Below are 17758 nucleotides of genomic sequence, written 5' to 3' on the forward strand. Positions count from 1 at the left end.
AGAAGAAATAATATCTGGAAGACACAGAGCCAAGTGAAAGCAAATGGCATTTCCCAGGTCCCATGAAGAGCAGAGATTTCTGTCCCACTGACTGAGTGAATGGTGAGTAATGGAAAGCAAGCCAAAAAGGCAGGTTAGCATCCTGTATGTTATGCCAAGGAACTTAAACATATATTTTTATTGGTTAGAGAGAGAGAGAGAGAGAGAGAGAGAGAGAGAGAGAGAGAGAGAGAGAGACATCAATGATGAGAGAAAATCATTGATCGGCTGCCTCCTGTACAACTCCTACTGGGGATCTAGCTTCAACCCAGGCATGTGCCCTAACTGGGAATCAAACCAGGACCTGATGGTTCGAAGGTCGATACTCAAGCACTGAGCCATGCCAGTTGAACGCTATGCCAAGGAATTTAAAATTGACTCATGGAAAACTTTCAAACATGTGTAATGTAGTCACATCTGCATTTTCTGATGAGCACTTTCATGGTATCACAGAACCTAAACCTGGATCTGCATAAGAATCATCTGGAGAGCCCTAGCCGGTTTGGCTCAGTGGATAGAGCATCAGCCTGTGGACTCAAGGGTCCCAGGTTTGATTCTGGCCAAGGGCATGTACCTTTGTTGCGGGCACATTCCCAGTGGGGGGTGTGCAGGAGGCAGCTGATCAATATTTCTTTCTCAACGATGTTTCTAACTCTCTATCCCTCTCCTTTCCTCTCTATAAAAAAAATCAATAAAATATATATTTTTTTAAAGAATCATCTGGAGAGATTCAAACTTGCTTAATATGGATAGAAAAGCACAAATAATAATAGAACAATTCTCCATACGTAATAAAATCATGTTGATGTTGTGCCATTTTGGCTTAAAAATGTTTAAGAGAAATAAACTACATCTGCCCTTGACCTCCCCTTTGTTTCCTTTCCCACAATAATATCATTTTGGTGAGTATACTTATAACCCATGATTCTAAAAAGAAAGAAATATGTAGGTATCCATATAGCATTACTACTTTAATTAAAATTATATAAATGATACACTCAGTAAATATTGTTCTAAATTTGGTTTACTCACTGCAAAGCATTTTTAAAAGCTCAGGTTTTTGCATCCTACCCAGATGTAATTAATCACAATCACTGAGTGGAGGTGTTTAGAAATATGCACTTTTTAAAAATCCCATTCCATTTTGATGTCACTACATCTACATTTGGGAGTCATTGGTGTGGAAGATGAACTGGAGAGAAGAAAAAGCAGAGGTAGGAAGAGCAGTGAGCACGTTTTGCGATAATTCAAGCAAGAGGTGTAAGGTCCTAAGCGAGGGTAGTAGTAATAGAAATTAATGATGGGGGACAGATTCTGAGGCCTTGTGAGGATAAAAGCAATAGGGCCTTGTAACTACAGTAATTAGATTCTGGGGTGAGAAAAAGTAGTAGCTAAGAAATGGCCCTAAGGATGGTAACTTGAGTGAACTGGAGGACAGTGACACCATTAACAAAAATGGAAAGCACAGGCCATGAGAGAGCAAACAGATTTGGTCTTAGACATGTGATTTTGAGGTTTCAGCAGGACCTCTGTGCAAGTTTCCCCAACAGGCATTTACACATGCTAGACCAGATCAAGGGAGAAGGACCAGACTCACCATTAAGATCCAGGATTCCCTGCTTAAAAGAACAGCTGTGCACATGGAAATGGGTATGTCTGTTTCAGAAGAGAGAGAAAAGGACTTTGGGAAGGTCTTTGGGGCTCATATGTATAGGAGAGAGCAGATAAAGAAGGTAGGCTCAGGAGTGGCCAGAAGTTGAAGGGCCACTGCGATCAGGAAGCCACTGGAGGGATCAGAAGTCAGGGATCCACAGTGACCAGAGTGGACATTGAAGAGAAGGACCAAAAGACATCATTAAATTGGAGTATCAGTGACCTTCCAAAGAATATTAGCAATCATGGAGGCAGAAGTCAGACGGTGGCAGCAACATTAAGCTACTCGTTAGTGATGAAACGTGAGGTCAACAAGAATGGTTACAAAATAGTCACAGGGAGGTAAAGTACAGCATAGGGAATATAGCCAATAATACTGTAATAACTACGTATGGTGTCAGAGACTTATCAGGTGACACTTAGTAAGTTATATGAAAGTCTAACCACTCTGCTGAACACCTGACACTAATATAGCACTGAATGTCAACTGTAGTAGGAAAAACATGAAAAGAATGGTTGAGGGATAATTATTTTGGGTTTTAAACAGAAGAGTTGAAAAGATAAAAAAAATAAAAATAGATGACTTAAGGTCCTGAAGAAATAAGAGGGAATCGGATGAAGAAATGGGAAGACTTTCTGTTAAAAATGGCAGACCAACAACACATTACTGCCCGACTCCCTACTAAAATGACTGCTAAGTCTATTAAATAGCTGGAACTATTAAATAGTAAAACTATTTAATTTTTTAATAAGATAAAGAGGACTAGAAGGAAACAGTGGCAGAGGAGAGATTTTAAAGAATATAAAGCAGAAAAACAATGGTAACTTAGCTCATGATACTCTTTGCCTTACCAACAGCTTGCAAAGTAGGATCCCAACAAGAGCAAATGAACTTGTTCTATAGAATCCTTAGGGGCTGGGCACCAGAAGGCTCCGGGACACAAGAGGGCAGGGGAGGATATTGAAAGCAGAGAGATTACTTGAAGCAGACAGAGCAATTTAGACCAAGAGCTTCTCCTCAACTCAGTGTAGTAAAGCACCTAACCCTACAGATGATGGCTTCATCCCCGGGAACAATTTCACAAGAGGATTCACTGGATTCAAAGGCATCAGACAGTGGACCAGCGGGATGAAGTGTAGGACTAAACACTGATAGAGTAGCAATAATCTGCTCATTGAACTGCTGGTTCCCAGAACAGCAGCATCCAGCTCCAGAACCACATAACTTCCTTCATATCTGCCCCTCTCCTCCCTCCAGGAGACTGGACAGTCCTCCAGAAAAAAATCAGTGCCCCAGAGAAATGGTCCTATTCCCTCATCATCCATCGCCTACAGAAAAGCCCCACCTGCTCCCTCTGAACTCACAGCTGAGCTCAGCCAAGAATCAGGCTCCCACACAGAAGCATGGCGCCAAACCACACAGATGAATCCAAAAAAACTCAAAGACTACAGGAAGCTAAAGACTTTATGGCAAACCAGAGGCTCGCTACAATGGCCCAAAGAGATATTTAATTTGGCCAGCATCGTTATTTTAAAAATAAAAATAAAAAAATCACATAATAATCTGTACTTTTAACTGTCTTGAATACACCAAGTCATCTGGCAAGTCCAGACTCGTGTGGGAACCACAGGTCTGGAGCCAAGAGCGGGAGGAAGAAAGGAACGGGCCCCTTGTGTGTGAGGAGAGGGCTCAGAGCTATTACTGGGTTCACAAAAGGGCCCATGATCCACAGAGAGGTTAAGAGCCTGGAAACAGCCACTCTTTCTTCCCGCCCCAACAGTTTATCCTCCTCTAAGTGTTTTGCCCTCTGCACCTCCCACATCTGCCTTTTGGCCAAGATCCACATTTCACTCCTTTAATCTCTTTTCAGTCACTCTCTCTGGCCTGTAATCGCCTTTATGACTCTTTTCTCAAGTCTTCCAATTTGTTCAAACCCAACTGTGAATTTCTCTGGGAAGATGTAATGCTCTTTAGGATTACTAAGCAAGCCTGCACCTAAAAGCTTTTAGAAGAAATACCCCAGATTTGACATATTCCATCAACTTCTCTCAAGCAGCTGCCCAGGTCAGAAGGGAAGAATGCAGACCACTGCAGGGGATGGGAGGAACTGGAGTTGTTCATAGATATTCCCCGTTATTTCTTGTGCATTGAAACTATACAGGTCGAGGGGTCCAGGGAGGTCTGCTCTTATAGCCACTTGAAATATCCCGGAGAAAAGAGGAAGCATCAAAATTACCCACAGCTCAGAACACATGACTACTGCCATATTTGAGTTGATTAGAAATAAACACACACACACACACACACACACACACACACACACACACACACTGGTTCTATGCATAAATTTGTTATCAGCCAAGCCTGCTCAGCCCAATCCTAAGGCTACTTGCAGCACACCAAAGCATCAGCCAATCTGCTCTGACTGGAGGTAATCACAATATATACATAAATTCCTGCCAAATCAGAATAAATTTAAATTTCCCTCAGAGCTCTGCAAGAGACGAAAAGCCTTCCCTTTTCTGAGACATCTACTTCTGGGTTAATGAGTTTATCACAAGCCAAAGGTAACTTGGTAGTTGGATGGGAAAAGTTCTTCCTCAAATTGCTTCACCCACCATAGGGTGTCCTCTTTGTTGGAGTTTTGTGTTGAACATGCAGTTTGGCCACACGTCTCTCCCGGAGCTCCCAGAAGCCGCTTGGCAGTACTGGGGCCTTGGGCACAGGCAGGTCTGGGGGAAACACTGAGAACCTGGGCAGGGTCCTGGCCCAGGACAGCATGGGAGAAGCCTTTCACACCACCATCTTCCAGCATTGCCATTTGTGGGATGGTACCTCAGAAGGAAGCCCATATGCTAGATTCCATTCTAGAACTTTCCATATGGGCAACTCAAATGTTTTGCTCTACCCAACAACGTTGTTAGGAAAACCTTAAGAGAGAATCTAGAAAAAGCTCTGCAGCATTTAAAAAATGTCCCCCGGGCCAGCTGATGAGTATGAGGTTCTCCCATGACGACCAGCCCCAAAGTCTCAAATGCCCATTTTTGCTACTTCAGAGATTTTCCTGGACTCGCTTTTCCTTCACATTCCCTGGTGTCATTAACAGTTGTGTTTCATTGGAATGGCTCCAGTAACCAGAGTCCTGGCATGACAGTCTGAAGCTGAGAGAATCTTCACTATGTAGAGTCCTCTTACGTGGGCCTCTATCCCCACACTTTTCGACTTAAATGCTGCCAAAAAGTTTCCATTGTTCCTCACAGAAAAGCAAAACTCCTCTCACATAGCCATCCTGGCCCTGCATCCTCACCTCTTTGCCCTGGGTTCTGTCTGCCCAGGTCACACTGGCCTCCTTTCTGGCATTCATATTCACCATGCCTACCACAGAGCCTGTGGGCGTGAAGGCCCCCCCATCTAGAAAGATCCCCCTCTCTCCCTTACTTGTCCTTTCTGTTTCGGTCCATAGAAGCCTTTCTCAACCTGTCTGACTAATGTACCTTCCCTAATGAAGGCTCTCAGGCAGTGTACTTTCACTCTCCCAGGAGCACTGAACACAGTTGCAACTGTACATTTGCTAGGTGACTGGGTGGTTAATGTCTGTCTCCCACACTGGATTTTAAGCTCTGTGAGAGAAGAGACCAGGCCTGTGTCTGTCCACCCATTGTATCACCACTGGCGTGGACTAGAAGCTTTGTAAATATCAGGTGGAGGCACAGACAGAAGGATGAGCACATAATTTCAGGAGGACAGTCTTCTTCCCTACCCCATTCTCTGTTTTTACCTTTTCTCCTGTATTTGTTCTGCTGAGAAGGTCCTCGGTGGCATGGGTCCTGCTTCTTAAGGAGTCCTTGGGGTGCAGGGTGCCAGCTTTGAGTGAGGCAGAGTTGGCACCTCCTGGGTCAGAGCTTTACCAAGGTGAGAAGGAGATGGGCGTGAGGCAGGCAGATAAATCCGCCCTCCTTTCTCCACCCTAGGAACTGTTTCAAGGTGTGGCCCCAGCACCCTGGAGATGCACTGAGCCAGTGAACAGACGTGGTTCTGTTCAGAGAGACAGATGTGGTTCTTCACAGCCTGGGTATGGCATCAGCTTGCTCAGGAAAGCACATCTTCCCTCGTCCTGCTTCTCTTCTTTTTGCCCTTGCCATCCTGGGCTTCCTCTTCCAACTACATACATTCTTGATACCTTAATCCTTCTCTCAGACCCCACGGTATGGAGCATACAGGCAGATATCCGTGATGCCCCTACAGAGGGAAACTGCACCTGCTGCTGGAGCACATAGGACTTTGAAAGGAAGGTCCCACTACATGCCCAAACAGTGGGCAAAGATATTATAATCTTGACCAGGACTAAAGAAGGGAATTCACAATCCCTCTACTTACTTCTGAGCTGGTCAAAACCCACCATCAGCAGTAACCATTTGAGTTTTGAGACACCCACTTTAAAACAGAAGATTCTCAACATTTTTGAACGATGGGCCTCTTAAAGAAACTGGACCCTCCTCCCAGAAAAACGCACATGAGCATTGGTTTGCTCTCATTTGAGGGGTGCTCAGAACCTTAAGCCCCACCCATTGATTTCACGTGAAGAAACCCTGCTTTGGGAAGCAGACACAGAGAAGAACACAATGAGTGGGTGGTAACAAGGAGAGCATCAGGAGCCACATTTTATAAGGAGCAGGTGAAGGGTTAGTTAACCCATAGGCAATCAAGGATGGAAGGTAGGAAGGCATAGCAAGCAGAAGAGGAATTAGATGTTTGTTCATATAGGATCTCTTCTCCTGTGGGTGTCATCTCTGATTTCCGTGGGCAGTTTACACTGTCCCCCTTCTGTGTTCCTATAGCCCCATGAGTATGCTGCAATCCAAACCCATAACAGCCTTTCATCTAAAGGACCAGATAGGAGCTCCACTATGGCATAAAAAGAAAAAAAAAATAGTGCTGGGAGACCCCTCACCCATCCCTCTTTGCTTTGTAAAAATCATCCTCAGTTCAGATGCTGGGCTGGTTGTGGACCAGAGGCCATAGTTTGCCATCCTCTGTACTAGACTGCAACTTAGTGATAGGTCTATCTCCACCCTCCCAGACTGTGAGCTCAAGTCATAGCTTATTTCACCCTGGGGTCTCAGTTCTAACACAGTGCTGGTTACATAGTCAAGTTGAATATATGCACAAAAAATCTTCCAGGACTGAGCTCAGGCGACACCTCCTCATAGACGTCCTTCAAACTGATTTCTCCTCACCCTCCAGTACCTGCAGACTATTCTTAGGCTGTGTACTGTGGTTTCCTCCGAGTTCAAGTGACTTAAAATGAGCAGCTAAGGAAACCAGAGAATTCATTTCTTGCCAATTTTTCAGGTTGGTTTTTCTTTCCTATGTGAAATAATCATTTACTATGGATTTCCATAAGCTAGCCTTTTAAAGGTCTTATCAAAAGTGGGAATGGCTCCAAGAAAACTGTTAAATATTCTTGTGCAGCTGTTCAGATCTTAGTGTTTAAGTAGTTGTAATTGCAGATGAGAAAACAATTCGAGTCTGTGGGTCTTATTTACTGCATCTGCGATGGCTCATCTTTATCCCCTATAAAGACTGACAATTGGATGGAGATACCTGGGTATAGAAACTACCAAGAAAGACTGAAACAAGATTTTGTCACCCACAGTTGATTTTCCTTGGCATACTTTTGGGTTGAGGATGGGGTGATTTGAGAAAACATCATTTTGCAACTTCAGAAGGCAGATTTCTAAAATTATCAAATGGTATAGTCAAAACGTGGTGGTGTGGACATGGTTTTCCTTCATGTCCTCAGCACAGGATTTCCCATGAATGTCCTTGCCCAGATCACTGGCATTGATATTCCTTAAAACAAGGTGGAGTAATCATAAAAATGAAAAGGGAACCCTTATATAACTTCCAAAATATATAAAGAACTCATAAAACTCAACAAAAAGAAGACAAACAATCCAATTAAAAATGGGCATGGGACCTGAATAAATACTTCTCCAATGAGGACAGACAGATGGTCAAGAGACATATGAAAATAATGCTCGTCAGTAATCATGAGAGAGATTAAAACAGCAACAAGGTTAGGCTCAGTGGATAGAGCGTCGGCCTGTGGACTGAAAGGTTCCAGGTTCGATTCTGATCAAGGGCATGTACATTGGTTGCGAGCACATCCCCAGTAGGGAGTGTGCAGGAAGCAGTTGGTCAATGTTTCTCTCTCATCGATGTTTCTAGCTCTCTATTCCTCTCTCTTCTTCTTTGTAAAAAATTAATAAAATATATATTTTTAAAAAATAATAAAATGGCAACAAGGTATCACCTCACACCTGCCAGAATGGCTACCATCAATAACTTAACAAACAAGTTCTGGCCAGGATGTAGAGGATAGGGAATCCTCATGCACGGCTGGTGGGAATGTAGAATATTGCAACCTCTGTGGAATACAGTATGGAGTCTCCTCAAAAAATTAAAAATGGAACTGCCCTTTGACTCAGAAATCCCACTTCTGAGAATATAGCCTAAGAATCCCAAAACACTTATCATAAAAACTGTTCATAGTGTTATTTGCAATAGTTAAGATCTGGAAACAGCCCAAGTGCCCATCAGTAGATAAGTGAATAAAAAAGCTGTGGTACATTTACATGGGATGGAATACTATGCAGTTAATGGAATACTATGCAGTTATAAAAAAGAAGGACCTCTTACCCTTTGCAATATCATGGATGGACCTGGAGACCATTATGACAAGTGAAGTAAACCAGCCAGACATAGACATGAATCACATGATCTCACTTACTTGTGGAATCTCATGAACAAAATAAACTGATGAACAAAAAGGTCCAGAGGCCTGGATGCATAGAACAGACTGTGGAATCTCAGAGGGAAGGGGGAGATGGGAAGACATTAACCTAAGAACTTGTATGCATATATGCATAGCCCAAAGACACAGACACTGGTGTGGTGAAGGCCTGGTGTGAGACAGACTGGATGGATGGGGGGAAATAGAGGGCATCTGTAAAATGTCAACAATAAAAAATAAAGTTCAAAACAAACAAACAAACAAACAAACAAAAAGAGTGGAATGAAAATGTATATACTAACAGCTAAGAAATTTGGGTAAAAACAAAGGGAATTAAAGTGTGTTAATCTTCTTGTTTCATATGGGGAAAAGCTACCAATTAAACTTGCTGAAAAATAAATTTAAAATGAATATTGAAAAAGAGGTAGTCCACTCTGGCCTAGGTGGCTCAGTTGGTTGGGCATTATGCCATGCACCAAAAGTTTGCTGGTTCGATTCCCTGTCAGGGCACATGCCTGGGTTTCAGGCTTGGTCCCCAGTAGGGGGTATGCAGGAAGCAGTCGATTGATGCTTTTCTCTCACACCAATGTTCCTCTCCCACTCCCTTTCTCTCTCTCTGAAATCAAATTTTTTAAAAAGAAATATTTTTTAAAGAGGTAGTCCATAAATTTAATGTGGAATCCTAGTGGGATCCTGAGACAAATAAATCATAGTTGGTAAAAACTAAGGCGATCTGAACAAATATGGATTTTAGCTAATACTAATGTATCATTGGCTCATTAATTATGACAAATGCACCATACTGATACAAGTGTTAATAGTGGACACTGGGCATGGGGTATATGGGAACCTTTTGTACTATCTTTTCAGCTTTTAAAAAAATCTAGAACTAAAGTAAAAAGTTTATTAATTTTTAAAAAATTAATAAAGAATTTTATTAAGATACGTAGCTTTTAATCAGGTGGGAAAGGAAAAGGTAAATAATTTAAAATTTTAGTCAGTCCAAGAGAATGCATTAAATAAGAAAAGTGTCCGCAGGGAGAGTGGTTGGCAATCAGAGTACATACCAAACAAACCAACAAACAAAAAAAGGGCAAAATTAAGGGTTGAGTTTGAAGGATACAGTATCTCTTGTTTCCCTAGTTAAACACTGGTCTGCCACCCTCCAACCCCCTCCCTCACTCCTAACTTTTTCACTCATATCCCAGGCAGCTTTTCAGTGATCTATGAGTCAACCCACCAATTTAAGAAATATTAACTGAGCCCAGGTATAAGACCCTAGTAAGTGCTATGGGGCCAAGACCTGCAGACTGTAGGTGCTTAATAAACATTTGTGGCAATTGTCTGGGCTATGCCTGCACTAGGAAATGAACTCACCAGGGAGCTCAGAACCACACCAACTGAGATTCTAATTTAATTGATCTTGGGTGGGAGCCAAAACATCAGTATTATTGTAAAAGCTCCCCAGGAGGTTCTGACATGCAGCAGGGTTGAGTATACAGGTTGAGTCTATAAAATGAATTAGAGCAGACGATGCCCTAATGTTTGCAAATCAATTAACTCTAACAATGGTACAGGTGAGGGAATTTCAAACCACACTACCATTTTCTCTCCCTCCAGTAGAGATTAATTCACTGAACTTGTCTCCAGCAACTGAAATGAGTAGTCTGCTTTCAAGAGTCAAGGATGTCAGGAAAAAGGAGGGTAATCATGTAACCACCATGGTCTATTAGATGGACCACAGAATTGCTCCTTGTGAATCCAGAGAACATTTTAGTCCTTAAGGAGGAAGGATGTATTCTGGAGACAACTTTAAAAAATATGTTGACCTTCTCTCAACAATTTATAGAACAACTAGACAGAATGTCTGCAAGAATATAGAAGAATATAAAGAACAATACCATCAACCAGCAGAATCTAATAGACATTTATAGAACACTGCACCCCAAAATAGCAGAACACACAACCTTTTCGATTGCTCGTGGAGCACAGACCAAGAGAGATCATGTCGTGGGCTATAAAACAAGCTCCAAGTTGTATATAAATGTATAAGAATTTATATCAATCACAGTATATTCTCCAACTGCAATGAATCAAACCAGAAATCAATAACAGAAAGATAACAGGACATTCTCCAAACACTTGGAAACTAAGCAACACACTTCTAAATAATCTACGGGTCAAAGACAATGTGTTAAAAGAAATTTAAAACTATATTTAACTGAATGAAAGTGAAAATACAATATATCAAAATATGTAGAACCCAGATAAAGCAGTCCTGAGCGAAATTTATATCACTGAATGTCAACATTAGAAAGGAAGAAATGTCTCAAATATTGAATAAATATTCTAAGCTCCCATCTCAAGGTGTTAGGAAAAGAAGAGTAATGTAACCCCAAAGCAGGAGGAGGAAGGGAATAATAAAGCTAAGAGCAGAAACCATGCAGAGAGCATCCTGTGAACACAAAGGCGGGGGTGGGAGTGGAGCAGCTGCAAACCAAGGAGCACCAAGGACTGCCAGCAACCAGCAGGAACTGAGGTGCAAGGAAGGATTCGGTGCAGGTTTGGGAGGGAGCACAGCCTTGCTGATACCTTGATTCCAGGCTTTTAGCTGCCACAACTGAGACAATAAATTCCTGTTGTGTGAGCCACCCCGTTGATGGTGCTTTATCCCAGCAGCCCTAGGAAACAAACTCAGCTTCCGGGGAGGTAGGGGAAAGGAAAGAACAAGGAAAAACCTGATTAATCCAACCGAAGAGAGACATTATTTTTAAAAATAGCAAAAGAAAAAGGTAATGAGTACAAATAACATAGCAGAAGTATTTTCAAATATACCAGTAATTCAAACCCTACTCCCGGTGAATAAAACACATCTTTTTAAGCTCCAGGAACATTTATAAAATTATCAGGGCCCCAAGTTTGCAAGAAATCTCAAAAAATTTCAAAGAATCACATTCATATAGACAACATTCCTCGACAAAAATACAACATTGTTTATCTATGAATTCAACTTCATACTAAGAGAAATGCATAGTAAACTACAAGGACATATCATGTTTTACTTACATTGAATGGCCAGATTATTATGATCTCTGAACACATAATAATCTGGCCACTCAGTGTATATCCTATATAATAAAAGGCTATTATGCAAATTGTCCCCTCCATCAGGAGTTCAACCAGCAGGCAGACCAGCCAATCACCCATGTCCCCTCCCCATGTCCAGGCTGGCTGGATCCCACCCATGCATGAATTCATGCACCGGGCCTCATATACACACCCACACTGAGTGGCCAGATTATTATGCATTCAGAGATCATAATAATCTGGCCACTCAGTGTATACTGCAAACACAAAAGAACTGGAACATGGAGTTGCCAGGATGGGAAAATAAATTGATATAATTTGGTTATATCTGTCAAACTTAAAATACATATTTCCCCTTGGCCCATCAATTCACTGCTAAGAATTTTTCCTATAGGTACACTTATGAATGTGCAAAAAGAAATGTACGAGGGTTTCCATCACAGTAATGGTTGTTATAGCAAAAGATACAAAACTCTTAATATCCATTAGGATGGGCATGACTAAATTGTGGTCTTCTCAGGTAATGAATATTAACAAGAATGAGGCAATGTCATTTGTATTGACATGGAAGAGCTCCAAGATTTTCCAAATGTGACAATGTGCATAGCCAAAATTATTATTATTATTATTATTATTATTATTATTATTATTTTGTTGTTGTTAATCCTCACCAGAGGATATTTTTCCATTGGTTTTTAGAGCTAGTGGGAGGTAGGGGAAGACACTGAGAAAGAGAAACATCAATGTGACAGAGACATATCAATTGGTTGCCTCTGCACACAGCCCCTTAACCAGAATCAAAACCCCGACCATTTAGTCCACAGATCAATGCTCTCTATGCACAAAGCCAAACTGGCTAGGGTGCAGAATCATTATTTTTTTTATAAAGAAAGAAGAGGTATTTACATTTTAGAATCATACCACAAATCTGTTAACAGTATTTGCTTCTGAGAAGACTAACTTTTAAAAATATATTTTGTAATATATCTGCATTTTACCTTGTTCATTATTACTACTATTCAAACAATAAATACGCAACATTGCTTATTCATTTAAAATGCAACAACAAAAAATAAAATGAAGTCTCTAGTGAGAAGCTAATAAACTGCAGAAATTCCAAATTCCTTTGTGCATTCCCTTTAAATCCTTTTATTGATGAACTGTCAGGGCTGACATGTCTGGGCAATTAAACCAGCAAACACGTTCAACAAGGTTTTTAAGAGGCTCTGCACCTGACTGGGACACGTAAAGTTCTCAGTCAGAAAACTGCAAGGCAGAAACACTGCCAACAAATGGAAGACTGCTTCCTCTGATGGCAAACCGACTCCATGAGTCCTGGCCACCTCTGAGATCTCTCTCCCCATCCTCTTCCCAAAGGACACACCAAGCACAGCTGGGCCCGCCTCAGGAACTTCCCCAACCTACAGTGTATGGCATTTGGCCAAAACATACAGGAAAACTATTGCTATTGATTTCCCATTTGCAAATTTTATTTAATTTATGTGACACTGTAGGTTGGGTTTTTTTTTTTGTTTGTTTTTTATTTTTATTTATTTATTTAAAGGAACGTTTTTACTGTGTTTTTTTTAAAATATATTTTATTGACTTTACACAGAGAGGAATCGAGAGGGATAGAGAGTTAGAAACATCGATGAGAGAGAAACATTGACCAGCTGCCTCTTGCACATCCCTCACTGGGGATGTGCCCGCAACCAAGATACATGCCCTTGACCAGAATCGAACCTGGGACCTGCCAGTCTGCAGTCCAACGCTCTATCCACTGAGCCAAACCGGTTTTGGCAGGTTGTGTTTTTTTTTTAACTGCAGTTTTTTTTTCTCTTTTATGCCTAACCAATGATCAAAGATAGGGCAAAAGGAGAAAGAACAGATTCAAGAATGGAACAAAAACTTGTACCATGATTTTGTTAAAATTCTCCAGGCTCACTTGTTACAGGTTCAAAGTCAGCATTTATTTCCTTGGTCATTCAATCATAAAAAGTTAGGGAAAACCTTATTTTCAGACAGTATGAGAAATAAACACCCAATGCTCCTGAAGTGTTCTAAAAGCAATGATAAGTTTAAAAAAGTTACTTGATCTAAGCCAGCGATTTTCAAGAATTTTTAAAACATGCAATACCTGGCTATTTAGTCAGGGGCACTGATCTCTTTTCCCTTAGGTTTGTCAAATAAAGAAATGACAACAGTCAACACAACAATAGTCTTCCGGTGTGAAGGGCCTGTCTTGAACATAAATATTGTATATAGGTCTTCTAGTAGATTTACATTTTATTGGTCATGTTGCATAATAAGTTTGCATCTGATTGGTTAATTTTTGGTACCAGAAATGTTTATATATAAGTATAGACACCTGATTCTTTTTAAAGTAACTTTGGAGCAAAAAGGGTTGGTAATTATTAAATTTTTTTGTAGACCAAAAAAAATTATAACTATTTTCTGTCAGCTCAGCCCAAAAAAAATATTTTTGGTGTGCCACAGAATTTTAGTATTTAGTGTATGTGTGCCATGAGATGAAAAAGGTTGAAAATTGCTGACCTAAACCTATGGGAGGAACCTTGGCCCTCAAGGCCCAGCAGGTAGATCTGGCTAAGTCCCTGAGGGTCAAGAATTCAGCTGCCGGCTCCCGGAGGGACAACCCCAATCCCTATCAGATGCATCTATTAGACTTCTCCCACTCACCTTCTTCAGGCCTCACTACCAGAGAAATGGCACTAACTAATATCAAGGAACCCTCCCATCCAGCTGCTTCCACGCAGCTATGCTCTGAAGGCACCCCTACTTGGTTCTTTAAGGGAGCCCCACATCCTGGTAAGCCTGAGTCACCAGCTCACCCATCATCCTAGACTCCAGCTCTGACCTAAGAGAAGATGGTGTAAGCTGTACGGCACCAAGCCAAATGCTCCACTGTCTTTCCACCACTGTAACCCACTAACCCTACAACGCCTGTCCCACCCCTGCACATCCACTGGGTCCCTCGGGACATGTTATACACTTTTGTGAATTAGCACACAGCCTAGTATCGTGCCAATAAACTGTTTCTGGAATTCAATTCCAGCAAAGAAAATAACTGCCTACAATTAAAAGACAAAATGTGTGTGTGTGTGTGTGTGTGTGTGTGTGTGTGTGTGTGTGTTTGTGTGTGTGTGTGTGTATACCCACTCTACTCCTCACCCTGGGCTTTTCCAGTCTCAAGTCAGGAAGTTCTTCGTGTGTGTGTATGTGTGTGTATACCCACTCTACTCCCCACCCTGGGCTTTTCCAGTCTCAAGTCAGGAAGTTCTTCATGTAGACTAACCTAACTCCTCCTTGAATCACTATGACTTACATAAAAGTTTTCACTGGAAAGAGAGAAGAGTGCATAAATTCGTCCATCTTATATATCTTTCAAACACTTAAGGGCCCTACTCTAACCTCCTCATCTCTAGAATTATTAAGCTCTCTCCTATAAGACTATGGCAATCATCCTATATATTGCATTGTCCTCTTCACTGAAATACTGCAAGTTTGAATCAGATATTAAAAATAGTTCAGTTGCGGAAAATTCTGCTCTAATATTTAAACCTACCCAATTACTATACCTCTTTGCCTGTTATATTTTAAACACAGCAGAGAATTAGGAAACAATTGCTTTTTCGAGCATCTGTCACCACTGACCCTGGGTTACCTTGGCAGAGTACACTTACAGCATTTACCTGCGATTATTAAGTGCTCCAGTGACATTATTACAAGAGGGGGCAGGAACAGTGTCAACCTAATGAGGCGGCAGATTATATCTGATGGTCTCCATCTGAAAATCAGGGCAGGCCAGGCTGCCTGCTAATCAAGTCACCGAAAGCCCTTCACCTGGGACAACAGCAGCCTTTGTCTACACCCGGGAGGAAAATGAGCCGCGTCCTTTCTAGTGCTAATAAGTTTAGTGGGGACGGGTTATGTTCCATGGGAAAGGCCACGCTCCCCCCTCCAGGGCAAGCATCCAAAGCGAGGGGCCAGAACCCGTTCCTTCCAGAGCTGGAGCTCGAACCACTTTGCTGAAGGCTGACACCGTGTCTTTGTGCTCAAAATCACCAGCTCAAAACCATCACTTTTCACAGTGCTTGACATGGAATAAGGGCTCCTTGTACATTTACTGTATAAATGAATGAAAGTGTTCTTAAGATTTACACTTGCCTCTACACTTCCTGGTAGCCAAAGCAAAAAGGGAAATGCATGGGTTTGAAGGAGAGAGGAGAGAACACTATTCAGAAGGCATGGTACTGCTACAAACATCGTTTTGGAGAATGTTGAGCACATGCTTCCATGAGTTTTTTAAATCCTCCACTGAAAACCTATGCAAAAGGCCAGAAATAAGTCAATGACCTTTACGGGATTTATGAGGTAGAAAGATCTGTTGGTCACATGGGGATTTCCTCATCCACACCTGCTTATGGAGCAAAGATCAAGGTCAGTAGCTTCTTCTCTGAATCCTCAACAGCCAACATGAATGCACTATGGAGTCTGGTCTGCTCGCACTGGCTGCTGAGCCTGGAACAAGAGACCGTGCAGAAGCTCCCACAGCAGGTCATTCCCACAGTGGTTAAATGTGTTTTAGAAAAGGCAGCCGCAGTTTCCCAGCAAGTGGTCAGAACCCACTTGCCAATGAAGTACAACTAAGTCTAGACTTAGCTTTTTCTTCCCTCGGTACACAGTTAGCAATGACAAGAGAGACTCCATGTATTCAAACAGAGGTGCAGCAAAGAGAATGTAACTTGGGGTTTAAGAAAGATCTAATTTCATTGAATAATATCACATACTCTCTCAACCCAGGAGAAAAGAATATACTATATAGTTTTTGTTTCTAAGCAGGATAATAGAAACCAAAGAAAGCACTCAGCCTTCCAAATTTTGGAATTTAATGATACTCTAAAGTAGGGGTGTCGAACTCAATCAGAGAAGGGGCCAAAATCTAAAATCCAGCCTAAATCGCGGGCCGAATGGTTTACTGAACAGTCATAAACTGTCATTGTGATGGAAACGCAGCGGAGTGTAGTGATGACAGCGCGGTGCGGGCCACATTGCAAGGCCTGGCGGGACGGATTTGGCCCGCGGGCCTTGTGTTTGACACATGTGCTCTAAAGAGTGAAAAGCTCTGATAACTCCAAAGTCAGCCAGGTTGCAATGAAACAAATCATCTTACCTGCTCTTTGAGGTAGTGTCACTGATAGATGTGCCAAAACACCCGCAGAAAGGCTGCATCAAAATCTAAAACATGTATTCCTTTGTCCCAGCAATTCCACTTCTGGGAATCTATCATAATTAAATAACATAAATATCTTTATGAAGTGCAAAGATGAATGTATAAGGACTTATTGTAGTATCTATAAGTATTGTTTGTGAAACAAACTGAAAACAATCTAAATATCAATGGACAGAAAGTTGACTAAATTAAGCATGGCATGTTTAAAGAATTATAATGATTGTCTCAGTCTTACACACACAAATATTCATTGAGCACCTGCTAAGCTGAGCTTGGTTCTAGGTGCTTGAGTAACCACTCAACTAATGGTTAAGCCTTTCTCTACTATTTGATTACCCAACTTAAAAGAAAATATGTCATTTAAACACATTTAGAAACAATCATTATTCTTGCTGTGTGTCAAGGGATTTTTCATTGTCCTCTGTCTCTTAGCTCCTACACACACAGGAAAAAAAAAAGGTGAATCTTCTTTCCTTCTACAGCTACATCCTTGTACTTGATAGCACTGTTCCCTCTCCACAGAAGAAGCTGGTTCAAAGACCTTTTAATTAAGCAGATATCCATTAGCTTATTCTTGCCTGTATTCTTAAATCTACACTTCTTTCCACGAATAATTCTTTTTTCATAAAGTCTTCATGTGTCAGCAAGGACGAATTTTTCTGCAGAATGTGGAAGACCCACACCTAGTAGGGCATGCTGGAATCCTACTAGTAAACTGACTGCAGCATCCTCACAATTTGTTTTCTTTTAGATGTTTTCCACTAATTCACACTCTTCAATTAATGCCTCAGCCTGCAAGCACAATAAAATCTTTCAGTACTGTATCTATTAGCTGCAATCATGAAAATAAAATCCACTGGCATAGATGTGCTGTCTCATGGGCCCATTGCCACCTGGAAAGGTGAAGTTCTAGCAGAGAACCCGCTGAGAT

At 41.4% G+C, this 17758-nt stretch overlaps 1 protein-coding gene across 4 annotated transcripts in view; it reads right to left on the reverse strand.

Moving 5' to 3' along the window:
• Nucleotides 1-16850, reverse strand: part of LYPD6B (LY6/PLAUR domain containing 6B) — an 80177-nt gene extending 63327 nt beyond the window's left edge. For 2 of the 4 annotated variants that reach the window (XM_036421244.2, XM_036421243.2), the window contains exon 1: nucleotides 1637-1849. The gene's annotated coding sequence lies outside the window, so the exon portion shown is untranslated. Of the gene's footprint in view, nucleotides 1-1636; nucleotides 1850-16767 lie in introns of those variants that run through there. The other 2 variants (XM_036421240.2, XM_036421241.2) reach the window with 2 other exon arrangements.
• Nucleotides 16851-17758: the final 908 nt, after the last annotated feature.

Source organism: Pipistrellus kuhlii, unplaced genomic scaffold, assembly GCF_014108245.1.
Source record: "Pipistrellus kuhlii isolate mPipKuh1 unplaced genomic scaffold, mPipKuh1.p scaffold_m20_p_7, whole genome shotgun sequence".
NCBI lineage: Eukaryota > Metazoa > Chordata > Mammalia > Chiroptera > Vespertilionidae > Pipistrellus > Pipistrellus kuhlii.